Below are 25,491 nucleotides of genomic sequence, written 5' to 3' on the forward strand. Positions count from 1 at the left end.
TAGGATGGCCAACATCCAAAAGACAAACAATAAGTGCTGACAAGGATGTGGAGAAAGGGGAACCCTCCTACACTGCTGGTGAGAATGTAAATTAGTTCAACCATTGTTGAAAGCAGTATGGAGGTTCCTCAAAAAACTAAAAATAGAAATACTGTTTGACACAAGAATTCCACTCCTTGGCATTTTCCCTAAGAGTACAGGATCCAAGATTCAAAAAGACATATGTACCCCTATGTTTATTGCAGCACTATTTACAATAGACTGGAAATGGAAGCAACCCAAGTGTCCATCAGTAGATGAATGGACAAAGAAGAAGTGGTACATATACACAATGGAATATTATTCAGCCATAAGAAGAAAACAAATCCTACCATTTACAACAACAAGGATGGAGCTAGAGGTTGTTATACTCAGTGAAATAAGCCAGGTGGAGAAAGATAAGTACCAAATGATTTCACTCATATGTGCAGTATAACAACAAAGCAAAAACTGAAGGAACAGAACAGCATCAGACTCACAGAACCCAAGAATGGACTAACTGCTCGCAAAGGGAAAGAGACTGGGGAGCGTGGGTGGGAAGGGAGAGACAAGGGGATTAAGGGGCATTAATGATTAGCACACATAATGTAGGGGGCTCTCGGGGAAGTCAGTATAGCACAGAGAAGACAAAAAGTGACTCTATAGCATCTTACTATGCTGATGGACACTGACTGTAATGGAGTATGTAGTGGGGACTTGATAATAGGGGAATCTAGTAACCACAACGTTGCTCTTGTGATTGTATATCAATGCCTAAATTAAAAAAAAAGACTAAATTCTCCAGTCAGAAGACAGAGTGACTGCATAAAGAAAGAGACTCATTGAAATTTTGCCTACGAGAGGCTCTCTGCAAATCTAAATTTACACAGATTGGAAGTGAAAGTAGTGAAAGCTTTTCTTTTCAAATGAAAATGAAAAGAAAGTTGGGGTAGGTATACTTATATCACAAAAAAATAGACTTTAAAACAAAGACACTAATAAAAGCCAAGGAAGGGCATTACATAATGATAATGGGGTCAAACCACCAAGAGGATTTGTAGATATTTACACTCCCTACCTAGAAGCAGCTAAATGCATATATTGGAGAATTTAATCCTTTTACAGTTAATTATTAATATGTATGTAATTTTTTATGTATGAAAATATTAGCATACATGAAGGAAGAGTTTGACAGCAATACAGTACTTTAATATGCCATTTAGATCATCCAGAAAGAAATCTGATAAGAATTCAGTGGCATTGAATGGCATATTAGACCAGATGATCTTAACAGATATATACATATTCCAGCCCAAATGATCAGAATGCATTCTTAGCAAGTGCACATGGAACATTCTCGAGGGTAGATCACATATTATGTCACAAAACAAGTGTCAATAAATTAAGAAGTATTAATTTCAGATCAAAACAACATGAGACTAGAAATCAATTATAGAAAATAATTGGAAAAGACACAAACACATGGAAGCTAAATGAAATGCTACTGAATCATCAATTGATCAATGAACAAGTTGAAGAGGAAATAAAAATTACATGGAGAAAAAACAGAACAGAATCACAATTGTTAATAACCTGGAGGATGTAACAAATGTGGTTCTGGGAAGTAAGTTCATATCAATATAGGCCAACCTCAAGAAACAAGAACAATCTCAAACAAACAATCCAATTGTATAACTAAAGGAAGTAGTAAAAGAAGAAAGTCCAAAGTTAGTAGAGGAGGGACATATTAAAGATCAGAGGAGAAATAAGTGAAATAGACTAATAAAAATAATAGAAAACATCAAACTAAAAGCTGTTTTTTTTTGAAAAGGAAAGAAAATAGACAAACTCTTAGGCAGAGTGAGGATTCAAATAACCAAAATAAGAAATAAAGGGGAAGTTACAAGTAACATCACAGAAATTCAGAATATAAGAATTAATTACATGAAAAATTATATGCCAATAAGTTGGACAAACTAGAAGAAATGGATAAAATTCCAATACACATATACTTTCCAATATTTATGCAGCAAGCAATAGAAAATCTGAGCAGACTGAATACTAGTAAAGAAATTGAATTGATAATCAGAAAATTCACAAACAACTGAAAGTCCAGGATTGGATGGCTTCATGGATTAATTCTACCAAATATTTAATGAGCTGTTACATGTACTTTTTAACGTATTCCAAATTATAGAAAAGGAAAGAAATACTTATAAACACATGCTATAAGACCAGCATTACTGTAATACCAAAACCAAATATGTGATAAAATAAGGAAAATTACAGACCAATAATCTTGATGGACATAGAAATATTGGCAAACAAAATTCAAAAATGCATCAAAAATGTCATTCCTATGTTCAAGAGGAAATTATTACATGGACATGAGTCTCTTCCCTTAGATGTTTATTCCACCCTAGTTGCCTTCAATTCCATGTTTACAAAAAACCTCATTACTGAACTTTCCTGGTAAGAGCTAGAATTAAATGGGAGTCTCTGCCTATCAAAATCTAGTTAATATAAACAATAAATTATCCAGAACCGTTGAGGATGTTACTAAAAGAAATTCAACTAAAATCCTAATTTTTTAAATCCAACAGATGTTTGCCTCCTCTCATAGGCCATAGCAATTAAAAAGCCACACCAATAGATTTTCCTAAAGAAATATTTTTCATTAAAAAAAAGCCTGGTCACTGGTAAAAGGACTGCCTTAAGCTAAAAACCTAAAACAACTCTATATCAATAAGCTCTGTGTCCCTCTGATGGACTGAAGCTTCTCTGAGGAAACACAAGGGGATTTTCCAATTTTGTCCTTTAGTTATCTGTGTAAAACTTGCTTATTTATCATAAATGAGGTTCTTATCATTTTAGATGACACTAGGGCAACTCTGTGCTCAGTCTCACGAAACTCAAGCAATGCCCTCCTCAGAGTTCTGAAAAAATCAAATGGGAATTTCTAATAAACCTTTAACAACTTTTAAGTCTCTTAACTTACATTTTCATTCATGTCTTCTTCAGGACATTCTTTCCTTTTAGTATTTCACTCAGCTTCTACTTCGATTAGACTTCTTAGAAAAGTATCACACTGTCATCTCTTTTTCTCAAAAGAGGGAGATAATTCTTGAAATCCATCCAACCCGTGCTTTGACTGACAACACTGGAACCCTTCAATGGCCTAAATCTTTTCCCTTAAATCAGCTAATAATTACACTGAGGGCATAATTCTCTTTGAAAAAGTCCCTAAGGGACATTGTACAAAATCCACAACAGATATTAAATGGAACTATCCATTCCCTGTTAAGGACTCAAATTGATCTAGCAAGCACCCTCCAAATATCAAGCAATACCCTTTAAAATCTGAATCTTTTGTAATAATTACATAAATTATAAAGGAATAGAAGGCCCAAAACCTTACAGTTACTTTACCAGTCATTATAATGTCCCATCCTTCCTGTAAAGAAACCCCATAGACAAGGATGGAGGTTTGTCCAGGATCTCAGAGCCATAAATGACACTGTCATTTCCCAACACCCAGTTGTCCCTAACCTTTGTTCTCTCTTAACCTCCATTCCCACAGAGGAAGTTCTAAATTGTAATTTATGTCTGTAGCACATTCTTTAGTATCCTGTGGATTCCAAAAGCCAATTTTTTATCTGCCTTCACTGGGTAAGGACAGTATGTTTGGATTGTCATGCAACAAGGCTACATAGAGGGCAGTTTCTAGTTTTCACAAACTTAATTACAGATTTGGCAGGTGTCACTTTCCCAGAAAAATCAATGTCTTTATAGTGTGTTGATGATGTCTTCTTTGCCTCCTTTCTAAAGAGCATATGAGAAGGCCAGTATGCACCTCCTTAAACTTTTAGCACTAAAGGCCACAAAGTCTCCAACAAAATATTTCAATTTATTCAATCTAAATTTAACTATTTGTGACATTTAATCTCAGACCAATGCCTACTCTTGGATGCCAACAGACTCCAGAGTATTCTAAACTTACCACAGCCGCACACCAAGAGATAACTTTGACAGTTTTTAGGCCCTGTTGGATATTTCAGAAATTAGACACCAAATTATCCATAATAGCCTTTGTATCTTTCTAAAACCTCACAAACCCAATCCCATAGAATGGGGGGGGGGGAATGTTCAGCTTTCTGTCAATTTAAAGAATTCCCGGGCCTTCTTGCATTGAGGCACTCTAATTGCAGACTCCTTTTTCATTTTTGTAAGATAAAGAGTGAAATGTCTTGGGGGTTCTTACATAAACACATGGGGGTTCAACATAGATCTCTTATCTATTACATCCAGCAATTAGACACAGTAGGCAAAGGACTTCCTCTTTGCATGAGAGCTTGTTCAGTCACAGCAGCTCTTATCAAGTCAATAAAAGAGAAAATCATGGTCTCTCCCCTCACCATTTATATTACTCATGCAGTAGAAGTTTTAATTCCTATCACACTCAATACCTTTCTGCAAGCTGACTCAACTCTTATGGAATCCTATTGCTAACTTCTCCCTACATTATTCTTTCTTTCTGAAACAATATTAACACTGCAAAACCCCTCTGTTACTTATTGCTGAGATAACCCAAAATTGTCTTACCTTGACTGACCAACTGTTAACACCTACAGCTGACTATAGGAAACTCCCATTATGAATGCCAAACTCTCATGTTTTACTGATACTTCCTATTTAAAGAATGATGTAGGAAAATTTTATGCTGTGTACACTATTACCAATCCCCTCAAAATAATCAAAACAGACCCTTTAACAATGGCTATTTTGGCACAACAGGCCGAAATTCATGCCTTAACTAGAGCTTGTACATTAGTGAAAGGTGAAACTGCAATCTACACAAAGAGTTGCTATGCTTTTTGGGGTTGTTTATAAAAATTTATGCCTTAAAATCAAAGGATTTTTAACCTCCAGAGAGTATCAAATTTAAAAAATGGATATTTTTGTCAATGAACTGTTAGATTCAACTCAACTTTCTTCCACCTTGGCCATTATCAAGGACCCTGGGTACTCAAGATTAGAATTGGATGAGGCTAAAGGAAATAATTTAGCTGAACAAGTAGCAAAAACATCTCCCTTAAGTTCCATTGAAACTACGAACTTTATGGCAAATATCGATTATTTTCCAAAAGAAGATTTGAACCTTATTTTTAATGATGAACAATCCAGGGCACCACACAGAGAAAATCTTTATTGAACTGACAACAGTTGTATTTTCAGCCCATTAACAAATTTATGGTATGGTCCAAATAACAAACTGGAACTACCAAAATCTATGAACAAAAAACTTTCCCTGAAATGACCCATCAAATGACTCTCTGGGCAACTGACAAACTTAGCTTCATGAAACAATACTGGTGTAGAAATGTTTCTAAGGCCAGTAAGGAAGTATATGAAACCTACACAGTTTGTCCAAAAATTAACACAGGGAAAGTAATGCAGATAGCTCTCAGTCATTTTTATTTACCTAGTGGGCATTTGAGGCTTGGAAAATTGATTTTTATCCAGCTGCCCCTTCTCAAAGTTACAAGAATGTTCTTGTAGTGATCTGTATGATTTTTTCATTGGGTGGAGGTATTTCATTGCCATTATGCTACTGCCTCAACAATTACAGAAGTATAGTTATAAAAAATCTCACCTATTTAGGATGTACATTTGGAATTACATATTGATATGGTAATGCACTTTATTATCCACATCATAAAGCAGATATGAGGCCCATGTTACATTTCCATTGTGTATTATCACCCTTATAGCACTCTGGACTGGAGTTAAAAAATGGCATCATTAAAACACAATTGGCTAAATTTCTGGAAACACTGAAAATGACCTGTCTTAAAGCACTTCTTATGGTCCTATTGAATTTAAGAAACACTCTTTGGAAAACATTATTTTTCTCCCTTTGCAATTGTAATTGGGAGACCTATGCATCTGTTCCCAGGTGAATATGATAGCTAATTAAATTAGATATTCTCTATTTTTTAGGGTAGTAGTTAAGGTCAGGGACAAAAATCATTTCCTGGTAGACCAATGTTTTTACAGTGCACTCCCAGAGGACAAGTAAATAAAATGTTACAACCTAACACGTGGAAACTACATTATTGGAAATGACAACTCCAAAAGAATTCCTTACAACCAGAATGGTTGTATACCTTAAAATCAAATGCCTTAAAATCAAAGAACCATATCAGGTACAGTTAATTTAACTTTGTGCTGTAAAACTTAAAGGTACTAATTCTTGGATTCACGGATTCACATTTCCCATTTAAAGACAGCTCCTACTTAGTGATGGATTGTCAAATCAGAGGGAATTAAAATTAAAGTTCACCAGGAATTGAAGCAAATGACATCTTATGCTGACAGCCTTCCCAAGATTCTGGAGAACTATGATTCTTCCTCATACTACTACTAGACATTTTCCCTGTACATAGCATCCAACAAAATTAGTTGGTGGCTCTGGGATTTACACTTATAATCAGACTATTTCCAATGAAAACTACTGAAATTTGGGACACTACTAATTGTAATTTCCATACTTACAGGTTTATGTTAGATTTTTTTATTGAAGTATAGTTGATATCCAATATTATATTGGTTTCAAGTATACACCATTGTGATTTAACAGTTATATATATTACTAAATTCTCATAACAACTAGTGTAGATGCTGTCAACAGAAATAGATGCTGCAGAACTATTGACTATATTCTCTATTCTGTACTTTCATCCCATGACTAATCTATATTATGATTGAGACTTTTGTGCCTCTTATCCCCTTTACCTATTTTACCCTCACACCTGAACCCCTCCCCCAATGTAACCACCAGTCACTTCTCAGTGTCTAGGAGTTTACTGCTATTTTGTTCATTTTATTTTGTTTTGTTTTCAGATTCCACATGTAAGTGAAATCATGTTATTTGTCTTTCTCTGCTTGGCTTATTCCACTTAGAATAATACCATCTAGGTCCATCCATGTTGTTGCAAAAGGCAGGAATTCTTTCTTTTTTAGGGCTAAATTATATTCCATTGTGCATATGTAGCACTCTTTTTTATCCATTCATATATTAATGGACACGTTGGTTGCTTCCATATCTTGTCTATGTAAATAACGTGGCAATAATCATAGGGGTGCATATATCTTTTCAAGTAAAAGATTTTGTTTACTTCAGGTAAATTCCTAGAATTGGAGTTATGGATCATAATATAATTCTATTTTTAATTTTCTGAGAAACATCCATACTGCATTCTATAGTGGCTGCACCAAGAGTACTTTCCACCAAGAGTGTATAAGTCTTACCCTATTTATGTTAATTGTCCTGCTACAACAGTTTCACCTTATTATTTGTAGATTTGGAATATACCCTAAGAATGCTACCTTTACAGAAAACACTGGAACTGCAGTTCTAGCTATTGAACTTTTCTTTGCATATATTTTTGTTACTGGGATTAGTTTGTTCTCTTTGGTTCTTTTCCCCACCATAACAAAGAATTGAAAGACACAATAATGAAGAAGAGTGAAAGGTTTATTTGAATACACCCCAAAGGAGGAATGGGCCATACATAGTCAAGGTAGATAAAGGTTTTGATCTATTAGGCAGGAAACCTTTATATCACATTCTGGCTAGGAGGCACCTCTGATTGACGAGGTGGGATTATTTGATATACAGGGCCTCTCAGTGAGTATGTCCTTTCCCATGATGAGGTGTGTTTTGGGCAGTTATTTGTTCTGTTTGATTGTGCCCATAACGGGATCTGATTGGGACTGGTACAGTCTGGTCCTGATAGGCAAGGAACTTATCTCCTTGGAAAGCCATTGTTGTCCTCACATGGAACCCCTAACCTGGCAGAGTTTGGCAGTTTTTTCCTTTTTCTTTTTTTGAGAGGGCATCTCTCATATTTATTGATCAGATGGTTGTTAACAACAATAAAATTCTGTATAGGGGGGTCAATGCTCAATGCACAATCATTAATCCATCTCTAGCCTAATTCTCATCAGTCTCCAATCTTCTGAAGCATAACGAACAAGTGCTTACATGGTGAACGAATTCTTACATAGTGAATAAATTCTTACATGGTGAACAGTACAAGGGCATTCATCACAGAAACTTTCGGTTTTGATCACACATTATGAACTATAAACAATCAGGTCAAATATGAATATTCGATGCTTTTTATACTTGATTTATATGTGGATCCCACATTTCTTCCTTTATTATTACTATTATTTTTATTTTTAATAAAATGCTGAAGTGGTAGATAGATGCAAGATAAAGGTAGAAAACATAGTTTAGTGCTGTAAGAGGGCAAATGTAATTGATCAGGTGTGTGCCTATGGACTAAGTATTAATCCAAGCTAGACAAGGGCAGCAAAACATCCACAGATGCAGAAGATTTCTCTCAAAACAGGAGGGGTGAGGTTCTGAACCTTACCTCTGTTGATCCCCAATTTCTCACCTGATGGCCCCCCTGCAACTGTGCCTGTCTTAGGTTGTTCCTCCCTTGAGGAATCTTACTTGTCTCTGGCTAACCAGTCATCTTCCGGGGCCATACAGGGAAATGTAAAGTTGGTAAGTGAGAGAGAAGCAATATTGTTTGAAAAGGTTAGCTTTTTACTTCTTTGCAGATTTATGCCTTGTGGCTTCTATGCCCAGCACTTGTCTCGAGGTATCTTTACCACCTGGAGGAATTATGATACTTAGTAAATTCGATATGAGGCACGAATTCTATTTAAGGGTTGTCATTAGGAAGGAAGAAGAAAAGCTATAGAGGTAGCATATGGAAGAAAACATGGGAGGATTGATTATTTCTTTGACAGATCTTCTTGTAGAGTACCTTAAGCATGTATAAGTTTTAAACTACTAACTAACTTGCGCTCACATATTAACATAATAGGAATACGGTGACATAAACAAAGCAAATCTATAATTACCAGCCATCTCCAGTGAAGCCAAGAAAACCATTTAGGCACCCTAGGCATTTGTGAAAATTTGTCTATGATATGATGGATATTGTCCAACTGTACTTGAACAGTCTGAGAGAAATCAGACAAATTAAAGCAACCCATTTCTGGGATCTGTTCACATCCCATATGTTCTTTTAACCCTAGATAGTCTATAGTCATAAGATTTTGGAGTGCTACAACTTGCACCCCTCCCAACTCCTGGTTGAGTTCCAACAGTACAGATCTGGTCAAATTCGTTTTCTCACTGTATGCACATGCCAGCCTTGACATCTCCCTCCTCATTCCAATGGCAAGTCCAGGAAACGGTGGGGTAGATGCAGCCACAACCGCAGCATCGTCCGGATACCTGTGGAGGCTTTTTGATGATCATCCCCTGGCACAAGTCCTCCAGAGAGTGCTGATGCCGGAAGCTCCTCCTCACATCATATCTTAGTTCATTTTCTGGGTATCCAAGCTAGGCCTTGATCTTCTGCAGAGAAACAAACAGACCCTTTGCCCCCACTTTGACATGCCCTCTATACCACTGTGTACAACTCATTGGAGGACAGCACACAGGAACAGCTTTGTTTTTAATTAAGAGAAAGGAATATTATCAGAAAAGAGTACCTCCATAGCTGATCATCTGACACCCTTTAAGTGATCAACATTAAGGATATTTAAACCATGCATTGATCTTTGATTTACCAATAGTTTTATCCTATCAAGGAGTAATCTCCCTTTTCTTTCTTTCTTTCTTTCTTTCTTTTTTTTTTAATCTTTAAACTACACTTACATGAAGAATACTATGTTTACTATGCACTCCCCTATATCAGGTCCCCCCTAAAAACCACATTACGGTTACTGTCCATCAGCTTAGCAAAATGTTGTAGAATCACTACTTGTCCTCTCTGTGTTGTACAGCCCACCCTCCCCTTTCTCCCTCCCCCCATGCATGCTAATCTTAACCCCCCTTCTTCTTCCCCTCCCTTATCCCTCCTGCCCACCCATCCTTCCCAGTTCCTTTCCCTTTGGTACCTGTTAGTCCATTTTTGGGTTCTGTAATTCCGCTGCTGTTTTGTTCCTTCAGTTTTTCCTTTGTTCTTATACTCCTCAGATGAGTGAAATCATTTGGTATTTCTCTTTCTCCGCTTGGCTTATTTCACTGAGAACAATACTCTCCAGCTCCATCCATGTTGCTGCAAATGGTTGGATTTTTCCACTTCTTATGGCTGAGTAGTATTCCATTGTGTATATGTACCACATCTTCTTTATCCATTCATCTACCGATGGACATTTAGGTTGCTTCCAATTCTTGGCTATTGTAAATAGTGCTGCAATAAACATAGGGGTGCATCTGTCTTTCTCAAACTTGATTGCTGCGTTCTTAGGGTAAATTCCCAGGAGTGGAATTCCTGGATCAAATGGTAGGTCTGTTTTGAGTGTTTTGATGAACCTCCATACTGCTTTCCACAAAGGTTGAACTAATTTACATTCCCACCAGCAGTGTAGGAGGGTTCCCCTTTCTCCACAGCCTCGCCAACATTTGTTGTTGTTTGTCTTTTGGATGGCAGCTATCCTTACTGGTGTGAAGTGATACCTCATTGTAGTTTTAATTTGCATTTCTCTGATAATTAGCGATGTGGAGCATCTTTTCATGCGTCTGTTGGCCATCTCTATTTCTTTTTAGAGAACTGTCTGTTCAGTTCATCTGCCCATTTTTTAATTGCGTTATTTGTTTTTTGTTTGATGAGGCATGTGAACTCTTTATATATTCTGGATGTCAAGCCTTTATCGGATCTGTCATTTTCAAATATACTCTCCCATACTGTAGGGTTCCTTTTTGTTCTATTGATGGTGTCTTTCGCTGTACAGAAGCTTTTCAGCTTAATGTAGTCCCACTTGCTCATTTTTCATGTTGTTTTCCTTGCCCGGGGAGATATGTTCAAGAAGAGGTCACTCATATTTATGTCTAAGAGGTTTTTGCCTATGTTTTTTTCCAAGAGTTTAATGGTTTCATGACTTACATTCAGGTCTTTGATCAATTTTGAGTTTACCTTTGTATATGGGGTTAGACAATGGTCCAGTTTCATTCTCCTACATGTAGCTGTCCAGTTTTGCCAGCACCAACTGTTGAAGAGACTGCCATTTTGCCATTGTATGTCCATGGCTCCTTTATCAAATATTAATTGACCGTATATGTTTGGGTTAATTTGTGGAGTATCTAATCTGTTCCACTGGTCTGTGGCTCTGTTCTTGTGCCAGTACCAAATTGTCTTGATTACTATGGCTTTGTAGTAGAGCTTGAAGTTGGGGAATGAGATCCCCCCTACTTTATTCTTCTTTTTCAGGATTGCTTTGGCTATTGGGGGGCTTTGGTGTTTCCATATGAATTTTTGAATTATTTGTTCCAATTCATTGAAGAATGTTGCTGGTACTTTGAAATCTAGGGATTGCATCAAATCTGTATATTGCTTTTGGCAGGATGGCCATTTTGACAATATTAATTCTTCCTAGCCTAGCATGGGATGAGTTTCCATTTATTGGTGTCCCCTTTAATTTCTCTTAAGAGTGACTTGTAGTTTTCAGAGTATAAGTCTTTCACTTCTTTGGTTAGGTTTATTCCTAGGTATTTTATTCTTTTTGATGCAATTGTGAATGAAATTGTTTTCCTGATTTCTCTTTCAATTGGTTCATTGTTAGTGTATTGAAAAGCTACAGATTTCTGTGTGTTAATTTTGTATCCTGCAACTTTGCTGTATTCCGATATCAGTTCTAATAGTTTTGGAGTGGAGTTTTTAGGGTTATTTATGTACAGTATGATATCATCTGCAAATAGTGACAGTTTAACTTCTTCTTTACCAATCTGGATTCCTTGTATTTCTTTGTTTTGTCTGATTGCCGTGGCTAGGACCTCCAGTACTATGATAAATAACAGTGGGGAGAGTGGGCATACCTGTCTGGTTCCCGATCTCAGAGGAAATGCTTTCAGTTTCTCGCTGTTCAGTATAATGCTGGCTGTGGGTTTATCATATATGGCCTTTATTATGTTGAGGTACTTGCCCTCTATTCCCATTTTGCTGAGCGTTTTTATCATGAATGGATGTTGAATTTTGTCAAATGCTTTTTCAGCATCTATGGAGACGATCATGTGGTTTTTGTCTTTCTTTTTGTTGATGTGGTGGATGATGTTGATAGATTTTCAAATGTTGTACCATCCTTGCATCCCTGGGATAAATCCCACTTGGTCACGGTGTATGATCCTTTTGATATACTGTTGAATTCTGTTTGCTAATATTTTATTGAGTATTTTTGCATCTACATTCATCAGGGATATTGGTCTGTAATTTTCTTTTCTGGTGGGGTCTTTGCCTGGTTTTGGTATTAGGGTGATGTTGGCTTCATAGAATGAGGTTGGGAGTTTTCCCTCCTCTTCTATTTTTTGGAAAACTTTAAGGAGAATGGGTATTATGTCTTCTCTGTGTGTCTGATAAAATTCCGAGGTAAATCCGTCCAGCCCAGGGGTTTTGTTCTTGGGTAGTTTTTTGATTACCGTTTCAATTTCTTTTCTCGTAATTGGTTTCTTTAACTTTTGTGTTTCTACCTTGGTCAGTCTTGGGCGGTTGTATTTTTCTAGGAAGATGTCCATTTCTTCTAGGTTTTCCATCTTGTTGGCATATAGGTTTACATTGTAGTCTTTAATAATCATTTGTATTTCTGTGGAGTCTGTCGTGATTTTTCCGTTCTCATTTCTGATTCTGTTGATTTGTGTTGATTCTCTTTTTCTCTTAATAAGTTTGGCTAGAGGCTTATCTATTTTGTTTATTTTCTCAAAGAACCAGCTCTTGGTTTCGTTGATTTTTGCTATTGTTTTATTCTTCTCAATTTTGTTTATTTCTTCTCTGATCTTTATTATGTCCCTCCTTCTGCTGACGTTAGGCCTCATTGTTCTTCTTTTTCCAGTTTCGATAATTTTGATGTTAGACTATTCATTTGGGATTTTTCTTCCTTCTTCAAGTGTGCCCGGATTGCTATATACTTTCCTCTTAAGACTGCTTTCGCTGCATCCCACAGAATTTGGGGCTTTGTGTTGTTGTTTTAATTTGTTTCTATATATTCCTTCATCTCTATTTTGATTTGTTCATTGATCCATTGATTATTTAGAAGTGTGTTGTTAAGCCTCCATGTGTTTGTGAGCCTTTTTGTTTTCTTTGTAGAATTTATTTATACTTTTATACCTTTGTTGTCTGAAAAATTGGTTGGTAGAATTTCAATATTTTGGAATTTACTGAGGCTCTTTTTGTGAGTTAGTATGTGGTCTATTCTGGAGAATGTTCCATGTGCACTTGAGAAGAATGTATATCCTGTTGCTTTTAGATGTAGAGTTCTATAGATGTCTATTAGGTCCATCTGTTCTAGTGTGTTGTTCAGTGCCTGTGTGTCCTTACTTATTTTCTGCCCGGTGGATCTATCCTTTGGGGTGAGTGGTGTGTTGAAGTCTCCTAAAATGAATGCATTGCAGTCTATTTCCCTCTTTAGTTCTGTTAGTATTTGTTTCACATATGCTGGTGCTCCTGTATTGGATTCTTATATATTTAAAATGGTTATATCGTCTTGTTGGACTAAGCCCTTTATCATTATGTAGTATTCTTCTTTATCTCTTGTTACTTTCTTTGTTTTGAAGTCTATTTTGTCTGATATTAGTACTGCAACCCCTGCTTTCTTCTCACTGTTGTTTGCCTGAAATATGTTTTTCCATCCCTTGACTTTTAGTCTGTGTTTTTCTTTGGGTTTGAGGTGAGTTTCTTGTAAGCAGCATATAGATGGGTCTTGCTTTTTTATCCATTCTATTACTCTGTGTCTTTTGATTGGTGCATTAAGTCCATTTACATTTAGGGTGACTATTGAGAGATATGTACTTATTGCCATTGCAGCCTTTAGATTCGTGGTTACTAAAGGTTCAAGGTTAGCTTCTTTAGTATCTTACTGCCTAACTTACCTCGCTTATTGAGCTGTTATATACACTGTCTGGAGATTCTTTTCTTCTCTCCCTTCTTATTCCTCCTCCTCCATTCTTCATATGTTGGGTGTTTTTTTCTGTGCTCTTTTTAGGATGCTCTCATCTAGAGCAGTCCCTGTAAGATGCCCTGTAGAGGTGGTTTGTGGGAAGCAAATTCCCTCAGCTTTTCTTGTCTGGAAATTGTTTAATCCCGCCATCATATTTAAATGATAGTCGTGCTGGATACAGTATCCTTGGTTCAAGGCCCTTCTGTTTCATTGCATTAAATATATCATGCCATTCTCTTCTGGCCTGTAGGATTTCTGTCGAGAAGTCTGATGTTAGCCTGATGGGTTTTCCTTTATAGGTGACCTTTTTCTCTCTAGCTGCCTTTAAAACTCTTTCCTTGTCCTTGATCTTTGCCATTTTAATTATTATGTGTCTTGGTGTTGTCCTCCTTGGATCCTTTCTGTTGGGGGTTCTGTGTGATTCCGTGGTCTGTTCAATTATTTCCTCCCCCAGTTTGGGGAAGTTTTCTGCAATTATTTCTTCAAAGAGACTTTCTATCCCTTTTCCTCTTTCTTATTCTTCTGGTACCCCTATAATACAAATTTTATTCCTTTTTGATTGGTCCCATAGTTCTCTTAGTGTTGTTTCATTCCTGGAGTTCCTTTTATCTCTCTCTATGTCAGCCCCTATATGTTCCTGTTATCTGGTTTCTATTCCTTCAATGACCTCTTGCATATTATCCATTCTGCTTATAAATCCTTCCAGGGATTGTTTCACTTCTGTGATCTCCTTCCTTACATCTGTGATCTCCCTCCGGACTTCATCCCATTGCTCTTGCATTTTTCTCTGCATCTCATCCCATTGCTCTTGTATTTTTCTCTGCATCTCTGTCAGCATGTTCATGATTTTTATTTTGAATTCTTTTTCAGGAGGACTGGTTAGGTCTGTCTCCTTCTCAGGTGTTGTCTCTGTGATCTTTGTCTGCCTGTAGTTTTGCCTTTTCATGGTGATAGAGATGGTTTGCAGAGCTGGTACAAGTGACCGCTGGAAGAGCTTCCTTTCTTGTTGGTTTGTGGCCTCCCTCTCTCCCTTCGCAAGGCACTTTGTCCTTGCAGGTGTGGATGTGGTCTGGATGGTGTCCTGTGTCCTCTGGTCTGTATTTTAGGAAGAGTTTTCTTTGTTATATTTTCATAGATCTATGTGTTTTTGGGAGGAGATTTCCACTGCTGTACTCACGCCACCATCCTGGCTCCACCCCCAGTTTTTTCTTTGAACCTTATCTTCCCCTTCCCCAGCTGCTCATGTCTATCTTTCTACATAACATACCTAACATTTTGATCAGTCCCTTTGTACCTCATGAATTAGTAGCATGTTATAGTGGTTATTATTTCACTTTCTTCTTAGCCTTTATCTGAAAGGAGAAATCTCTTGTCCACAAATCTCAGTCATTTGCATATGGATCAAATTTTAGAAACTGTTGGATTTGTCATCAGTAGCCTTGCTCTGTACATGAATGTTGAGATCTGTTAGCACATTTAATCACCAATCTCTCCACCCTTACTCTCCAAAATTAAGTGTGCTATTAAATCCTCATATCATGTAAGACTTACCTACGGTCCTTCTAGAATTCCTTGACTAACCCTCCAAATCTCCAGATACTGAAGTGGTAACCTTGGGACATTAAGTTTACTAGTTATTCCAGGTTTCAACAGTTTTTTCCTCTGTGACTTTTATTTCTATATAGTGATATGATTTTACTGCACTTACAGATAACCTTAATTGTTTACATCCTGGAGATCCTTGGTTCAATCAATCTTATTATGATAACTCCATGATCTGTGCCACATTAGAATTTATTTTTACTTGACATGGCAGAAAAATATATGGGAAACGCATTGCTTAACTATTTATCAACTTGGAATTTATTATACAGTTGGTTTATTGGCTGCACTTATTTGTTACATAATCAATCTGTGACTCAGCCTTGGGAATCACCCTTAACACAGCATCACATATTAAAATTAGAATTGCCAGGAGGTGCCTCTAAAAATGAAGAAATATGATTTTTGAAAATTTTACTTCCTTGGTGGGATGGTGGTACAAATTATCAGAAATTTATCAAAACTTTAATGGATATAGCTGAATATAACCCCTAAGACAGTAGCTGCCTACAAACAATCTTTAAATTCACTTGCTCAAATTGTTTTGGATAACATAATTGTTTTTGACTATATCTTAACATATCAAGGTGGTATCTGTACCATTGCTGCTACCATCTGTTGTAGTTGGATAAATTATTTGGGATTGGTTTAAAAACATTTTTGAGAAATCCGATAAAAGCCCACTGATTACAACAGGTGTTTCTAGAAAGTTCTTCATCTCTTGATCTGTTGGCTACCCTCAATATAGCTTAATGGTTTATAAGTACTATATAATTTGGAATTAGTGTCATGCTTGTGATTCTAGGAATTTTTATTATTAGACTCTTGTTTTTCATAGTTCTATAGAAACTTCAGCAAATAATGGTAGACCAACATTTTGAACTGATTCCTAATACTTATTTGGCCAATTAAAGGAGCCTTACCAAAGAGTGTATTTCATAAGAATTGATGAATAACTTCCTCTGTTTGGGCATTATTGTTGCTCAAATGTGGCCTAAATGCTCCCAAAAAAGTCACTCTCCCTCCAAAAATGGATGGGACATGAAAAATGAACCTTGGCAGTGAGGTATTAATGACTCTCTCGTAATGAGGAACTGAAAGCCAAAAACATGAGAAAATCAGATTCAATGGTTGGTCAGCAATGTTTTCAGAGGAAAAGAACTTGATCAAAAGGGGAAAAATAAAAGGTGCCAAAAAAAAGTTCCATTTCAAAATGGAACTAGAGCAGACATTTCAGAACTGCTTTTCATGTACTGTTTTCTGAACCTTTGAACTGGACCAGACTGCTAACATTCCAAGAAGTCAGCAGGAATGTGAAAATCCTGTTGGAAAAGACTGATAAAATTGAACTTTTGCTTAATGGCCACTTATCCTGACCAATCAATGAAGTACAAATTTATCCCTCCTTGTCAGCACAAATAAACTTTTCTTAAAAACAATTTACTAAAGGAATAGGAAAAGATGGATGAATAGGAGGTCAGTGTAATATCTTCCCATGTACACAATGAAGAAGCAACTACATTTACATTAACTCTAAAATGACTTGAAGGCTGGTAGGAGCAAACTTCTAGCCTACAGAAGAAGAACAGACCACATAAAGAAGGGTAAAGGGGCACAGCCATGATTGATCAGGATCCATGCCCTTCCTCCATCCCAACCCACAAGTAGAGGGAGAGGAACAGAATGGGGAGGGGATAAATGCTCAGGGATCTGGCACATCTGACCCATGGATATGCTCCAGGAAGATGAGTCCCTACTGTGTTGAGCTCTGAAGACTAATGGGGGTTATACACCAGGGAAAGTTGGCCCCCAATCATTGTGGAGGACCAATGTACTCTGAAACTCCAGCAGAGCATCAATACAAAGGTAGCAGTTTGAAAAATTTGTTAGCTATGGGAAATGTGCTGGAGGGTTTGGAGACAAAGTGAGCTCTCTCTGAAGGAGTAAAATTAGGTGTATGACACTTTTCAAGCCCTCCCTCACCGAACTGGCCAGCGCATGTGAAAGCCAGCTCTGAAACTCTCCACGTGCCCTGCTGGTTCAGCCTAAGCATTTCTTGTATACTTGCCCCACCCAGAATGCATGGCCAAGACTGCTGCTGGTGGACAAGCAGAGGGCAGCACTGCTCAAAACAAATCCCAGTACAAAACCTGATGTCATTCAAAGAACACAAAGAGTCTAGAGATGAAAATACACCATTTTTGGTGCAGAAGTAAAAGGGCAGGCCATGCCCATAGCCCACCACCAGTAGCCATGGCTCTAATTCAACCAACAACTGGCCTCTGGTAAGCAGATTTTGAGTTTCTGAGCACCACAAGATGCCTATAAATAAAACCACTACTTTCAAGACCAGGGAGGCATAGCTGATATTTCTCTTTTTTTAAGTAAGGTATTATTTATATAGACTCTTACGAAGGTTTCACATGAAAAACCATGTGGTAATTACATTCACCCCATACACAATTGCAGTCACTGTCCATCAGTGCAGTAAGATGCCACAGAGTCACTATTTGCCTTCTCTGTGCTATACTGTTTTCCACATGACCACCCCCACACACCATGGGTACTAATTGTAATACCTCTCAAAACCCTTCTCCCTCCCACCCCACCCACCCTCCCCCACCCCTCCCCTATGGTAACTGCTAGTCCCTTCTTGGAGTCTATAAGTCTGCTGCTGTTTGTTCCTTCAGTTTTGCTTCACTGTTATACTCCACAAATGAGAGAAGTAATTTGGTACTTGTTCTTCTCTACCTGGCTTATTTCACAGAGCATAATACCCTCTAGTTCCATCCATGTTGATGCGAATGGTAGGATCTGTTTTTTTCTTATGGCTGAGTAATATTCCATTGTGTATATGTACCACATCTTCTTTATCCATTCATCTACTGATGGACACCTAGGTTGCTTCCATTACTTGGCTATTGTAAATAGTGCTTCAGTAAACATATGGGTGCATGTGTCTTTTTGAGTCTGAGAACTTGTATTCTTTGGGTTAATTCCTAGGAGTGGAATCCTGGGTCAAATGGTATTTCTATTTTTAGTTTTTTGAGGAACCTCCATATTGCTTTCCACAATGGTTGAACTAGCTTACATTCCCACCAGCCATGTAGGAGGGTTACCCTTTTTCTGCATCATCACCAACATTTGTTGTTCTTAGTCTTTTCAATGCTGGTCATCCTAACTGGTGTACGGCCATATCTCATTGTTTTTCATTTCCCGGATAATTAGTGATGTGGAGCAACCTTACTTGTGCCTGTTGGCCATCTGAATTTCTTCTTTGGAGAATTGTCTGTTCATATACTCTGTCCATTTTTTAATTGGGTTATTTGCTTTTGGGTTGTTTGAGGTACATGAATTCTTTATCTATTTTGGATGTTAACCCCTGGTCAGATATTTCATTTACAAATGTATTCTCCCATACTGTAGGATGCCTTTTTGTTCTGTTGATGGTGTCCTTTGCCATACAGAAGCTTTTTAGTTTGATGTAGTTTCATGTGTTTATTTTTGCTTTTGTCTCTCTTGCTTGAGGAGATGTGTTCAGGAAGAAGTTGCTCATGTTTATATTCAGGAGATTTTTGCCTCTGTTGTCTTCTAAGAGTTTTATGGTTGCATGACTTACATTCACGTCTTTGATCCATTTCAAGTTTACTTTTGTGTATGGGATTAAACAGTAATCCCACTTCATTCTCTTACATGTAGCTGTCCAGTTTTGCCAACACCAGTTGTTGAAGAGGCTGTCATTTCCCCACTGTATGTCCATGGCTCCTTATTCATGTTTTAATTGACCATATATGGTTGAGTTTATATCTGGGCTCCCTTGTCTTTTCCATTGGCCTATTGTTCTGTTCTTGTGCCAGTACCAAATTGTCTTGATTACTGTAGTTCTGTAGTAGAGCTTAAAGTTGGAGAGTGTAATCCCCCCAGCTTTATTCTTCCTTCTCAGGATTGCTTTGGCCATTATGGGTGTTTTGTGTTCCATATGAATATTAGTATGATTTGCTCTAGTTCATTGAAGAATGCTATTGGTATTTTTATAGGAATTGCATTGAATCTGTACATTGCTTTAGGCAGGATGACCATTTTGATAATATTAATTCTTCCTATCCATGAACTTGGAATGTGTTTCCATTTACTGGTATCTTCTTTAATTTCTGTCATGAGTGTCTTATAGTTTTCACATATAGGTCTTTCATTTCCTTGGTTAGGTTTGTTCCTAGGTATTTTATTCTTTTTGATGCAATTATGAATGGAATTGTTTTCCTGATTTCTCTTTCTGCTATTTCATCATGATGTATAGGAAAGCAACAGATTTCAGTGTATTAATTTTGTATCCTGCAACTTTTCTGAATTCATATATTAGATCTAGTAGTTTTGGAGTGGATTCTTTAGGATTTTTAGTACAATATCATGTCATGTGCAAGCAGTGACAGTTTAACTTCTTCTCTACCAATCTGGATGCTTTTTATTGCTTTGTGTTGTCTGATTGCCATGGATAAGACCTCCAGAACTATGTTGAATAAAAGTGGATAAAGTAGGCATCCTCATCTTATTCCCATTCTTAAAGGAAAGGCTTTCAGCTTCTCACTGTTAGGCATAATGTTGGCTGTGGGTTTGTCATGTATGGACTTCATTATGTTGAGGTACTTGCCCTCTATACTCATTTTGTTGAGAGTTTTTATCATGAATGGATGTTGAAGTTTTTCAAGTGCTTTTCCAGCATCTATGGAGATGACATGATGGTTTTTGTCTTTTTTTTTATTCTTCTCAATTTTATTTATTTCTGCTCTAATCTTTATTATGTCCCTCCTACTACTGACTTTGCAACTCATTTGTTCTTCTTTTTCTAGTTTTGAGAACTGTGAGTTTAAATTGTTCATATGGAATTGTTCTTCCTTCCTGAGTTAGGCCTGTATTACAATATAGTTTCTTCTTAGCTTGGCCTTTGCTGGATCCCACAGATTTTTGGTCTGTTGAATTATTGTTGTCATCTGTCTCCATATATTGCTTGACCTCTTTTTTTGTTTGGTCATTGATCCATTGGTTATTTAGGAACATGTTTTTAAGCCTCCATATATTTGTGGGATTTTTCTTTTTCTTTTCATAATTTATTTTTAGTTTCCTACCTTTGTGGTTTGAGAAGATGGTTGGTACAATTTCAATCTTTTTAAATTTACTGAGTCTATTTTTGTGGCCTAGTATGTGGTATATTCTGGAAAATGTTCCATGTGCACTTGAGAAGAATGTGTATCCTGCTGCTTTTGGGTGTAGAGTTCTGTAGATGTCTGTTAGGTCCATCTATTGTAATGTGTTGTTCAGTGCCACTGTCTCCTTACTCATTTTCTGTCTGGTTGATCTGTCCTAAAATAAATGCATTACATTCTATTTCCCCTTTAAATTCTGTTAGTATTTATTTCACATATGTAGGTACTCCTGTGATGGGTGCATAGATATTTATAATGATTATATCCTCTTGTTGGAGAGACCCCTTTATCATTATGTAATATCCTTCTTTATCTTTTGTAACTTTCTTTGTTTTGAAGTCTATTTTTTCTGGTACAAGTACTACAACTCCTGTTTTTTTCTCCATATTAGTTGCATGAAATATCTTTTTCCATCCCTTCACTTTATGTCTGTGTATGTCTTAGTGGTGGATGTGGGTCTCTTGTAAGCAGCATACACACAGATCTTGTTTTTTATCCATTCAGTGACTCCATGTCTTTTGTTTGGTGCATTCAGACCATTTACATTTAGGGTGAATATCGATAGATATGTACATATTGTCATTGCAGGCTTTAGATTCATGGTTGCCAAAGGGTCAAAGGTAACTTCCTTACTAAATAAGAGTCTAACTTTACTCACATTGTATGCTATTACAAACATAATATAAGGGTTCTTTTTTTTGTCCTCCTTTTTCTTCCCCCACCATTCTTTATATATTAGGTATCATATTCTCTACTCTTTTTCTATCCCTTGACTGTCTTTGGAGTTAGCTGGTTTAATTTTTCATTTGCTTAGTAATTATTTGTTCTCCTTTCTTTACTGTGGTTTTATTACCTCTGTTGATGGCTATAAAGCCTTGGGGACACCTCCATCTAAAGAAGTCCCTCCAAAATACACTGTAGAGAAGGTTTGTGGGAGCTAAATTACCTCAGCTCTTGCTTATCTGGAAATTGTTTAATCCCTCAAAATTTAAATGATAATATCACTGGGTAGAGTATTCTTGGTTCTAGGCCCTTCTGCTTCATTGCAGTAAATATATCATGTCACTCCCTTCTGGCCTGTAAGGTTTCTGCTGAGAAGTCTGATGATAGCTTGATGGGTTTTCCTTTGTATATGATCTTTTTTTTCTCTCTCTGGCTGCTTTTAATGGTCTCTCTTTATCCTTGATATTTGCCATTTTAATTATTAGATGTCTTGATATTGTCTGCCTTGGGTCCCTTATGTTAGGAGACCTGTGCACTTGCATGGCCTAAGAGACTATTTCCTACCCCAGATTGGGGAGTTTTTAGCAATTATTTCTTCAAAGACACTTTATATAACTTTCTCTCTCTTTTTCTTCTGGTACTCCTATAAAATGAATATTGCCCCATTTGGATTGGTCACACAGTTCTCTCAACATTCCTTCATTCCAAGAGATCCTTTTTTCTCTTTCTGCCTCAGGTTCTTTGTATTTCTCTTCTCTAATTTCTATTTCACTTATCACCTCCTCCACCATATCTAATTTGCTTTTAAATCCCTCCATTGTATTCCATAATGACTGGGTCTCCATCCTGAATTCATTCCTGAGTTCTTGAATATTTTACTGTACCTCCATGAGCATGTTTACGATTTTTATTTTGAAATCTCTTTCAGGAAGATTGATGAGTTCAGTTTCACTTGTCTCTTTTTCAGGTATTTTTGGGATTTTGATTTGAACCAGGTTTCTTTGATGTTTCATATTTGTATGTGGTTCCCTCTAGTGCCCAGAAGCTCTACTCTCTGGAGCTGCTCATCTCTTGGAGTGATCTTGGGTGTGCTTCTGCCTAGGGGAGGTAAGAGCTGCTTCCTGCTTCCCAGCTGCTATGCCTGTCTTTGCCAGAACCAGTGGGCCAAACACAAAGGTGTAAGCCTCAGTTCTTTGCATTTGCAGTTGCTGTAGGTGGGGCTTCCTTCTGGCTGGCCTGATGCCAGGGCACGGGCTGCTGGTTTGTGAGCCAGAGGCTGGCTGGCCGGGAGGAAGGTGCAGCAAGCTGTGTGTCATGTTGGGGGGCCTTGGAGCTGTGTAGGCAGCCTGGGGCATGGAGCGACTGAAGCTCCCAAAAATTCCCAAACTGTTGGGCAGAGTGTGCCCAGACAATTTTGTCTACCTGTATTTTCTCTTGAGCAGTAAGCTCTGTGGAATGCTTGCCCCTTTAGCAGCCCTCTTGCTGTTAAGAAGTCTCTCAGACTGCCCACCTTTTTTTGTCCAGAGCAGCCAGATATGGATCCCTGTTCTCCACAAGTGCGTGGAGTATCAGTCTCTCAAGGTATTTCCCCTTGTCTTAGCTTTCCAACTACACTAATCACCAGAGTACCATGCAATATAGGTTTGTGCTCCCAGAGCAGATCTCCAGCACTAGGTGTTCAGCATTCCCAGGCCTCCACTCCCTCCCTGCTTCTTTTCTCTTACTCCTGGCAGTGAACTGGGGTGGGAGAAGGGCTTTGGTACCTTTCCCTGTTCTGTGAGGTCTGTTCTTTTCTCCAGGTGCATGCAGTCTGATGCAACCTGCTTTCCTGCTGCTCTTTCAGGATTAGTTGTACTAATTATATTTTCATATTATATGTGGTTTTAGGAGGAGACCTCTGATCATCTCTCATTCCACCATCTTTAATCCTCTGTCCCATCTATTTTCTATGTCAGTCCGGACAAAAACCAGTCCCTCAGTTACCTTCCCAAAAGCCAGGATGTTGGATGCAAGACCTCCTCATTTTTTATCTTACAAGGAAAGACTTAAATGTCACCATTAAGTATGGTGATATCTGTATGTTTTTCCTTTATGCTGATTATCAAGAAGAAGACATTCAATATTACTTTTTTGATTTTTTATAATGAGTATGTGTTATATCTTTCACATGTTCTTCCTGTGTATCTTGGTATAGTACATGTTTTATATTTTATTGTGTATAGAATTGTTTTAAACTAGCATTCTCAGGATAAATCCCACATGTTCCTGATGTCATAAATATACTTATATAATGCTACATTTGTTTTGTCATTATTCTATTAAGGTTTTTTTTCCTGTATTTATATTTTGTGAGTGATACTGGCTTGCAGTTTTTCTCCAGCAGAATATCTTTGTCTGCCTTTGGCATCAGGATAATTGTGTCCTCAAACAATGAAATAAATATTGTTTCTTCTTTCCCCAGAAATGTTTTTAAATGGCTAGCATTTTTTCTTCTTTAATTATGAGCTGTTATTTACTAGTGATTACTACTGGGGTTCAGGAACTTTGTGTGAAGAATTTTAATGACCAATTCAAATTAATTTTAGAAGTCTATTAAGGTTTTTAAATTAATCTTTTCACTGATTTATTCATTTATGGCTTCATAGAAAACATGTGCATTTCCCCTATTTGTTGCATTAATTGTTTAAAATTTTTAATGTTTAGAAGACTAGTAGTATCTCCTCTTTCATTTATGATTTTAATAATTTTATTCTTTTCATCAATCTAAGTAAACTCTCATTTTATTGACAGTGAGCATTTGGCTCCTGTGTATAACAGAGCCAGGAAACATTGTGCATACACTGGGATTTTCAACATGTGGCCTCCAGTCCCCACCTGGTCCCCAAATGTGGGTACTTCAACCCTCCCCTCAGTCAAACTGTATTGCCAAATTATCTTCCTGTGAAGGTCCAAGTAAGTTCACCTCACTTCCCAGCAGGAAGTCTTGGAGACATACTGACCAGACCTGTGGCTTTGTCCTCAGCTTCCATTTCTTGGTCCTCATCTTAACCAATGGCTGAAACTACTGCTCCAGTTCAACTGTTGTCACAGATACAGTAAGATTTCTTTGACTTCCCATCCAATTTCTCTTTGTCTGCTCCTGCCTTTATCAAATCAACAAAGATCTAGTTCTTTATGAACTTCATGGGACCCTTTAAACTCTTCCTCTGAGTAGCAGATCACACTCCCTTCCATGCCCACATTGCTTCAGCCTCCTGCAAATCTGTCACAGTATGAGTGTATGCCTGGGGTCTGGTATGCATTTTGTAATCACTGCCTATAGTTGGGACAGGTTTTCAGGGAAGACAGCTTTCCCATTTATAAGTCAAAAGAATCCCATCCACTCTTACATCCCAGATTCATGGGAGTCAGGCTGATATGGGCTCCTAGGTTTTCTGCTAAAACCAGGAGCCAGATCTACCAGCTCTGCCTGTATATAGGGGCAAAACATAGAGTGCTCCACAACCTGGAGAGGGGACTGCAACTCTCCCAGAGGAACTTGAAGTTGCTGAATTTCAGTAGAGAAGGATTTGGTGCCTCCAGCAACATCTCTACCTCCTCATTCTCCCCAAGCATATCCCCCACCACCTCCAGAGCTGATGGTAAATTTCTCACCACCCCACAGAGTTTCTCCATCTCAATCACCATTACATCATTTAACTTCTCCACAGAACTTCACAACAATGCCATCGCAGTCATCAACAAATCTTTTACCTCCTCCACAGCACATTTCAGCCTGTATTGTTTTGCTCCCTCCTCTCATGCTTCTCACAGGAATATGTCCTCATTCTTTATGGCCCTTTTTTAACACAGAAATAGGCAGCCCATGGCTCCCTCTGCCACATGGATACCTTGTTTCTTTAAGGATTTCCCAATCTTGAGGAAGGCT

The sequence above is a fragment of the Manis javanica genome, chromosome X (assembly GCF_040802235.1).
Source record: "Manis javanica isolate MJ-LG chromosome X, MJ_LKY, whole genome shotgun sequence".
Taxonomy (NCBI): Eukaryota; Metazoa; Chordata; class Mammalia; order Pholidota; family Manidae; genus Manis; species Manis javanica.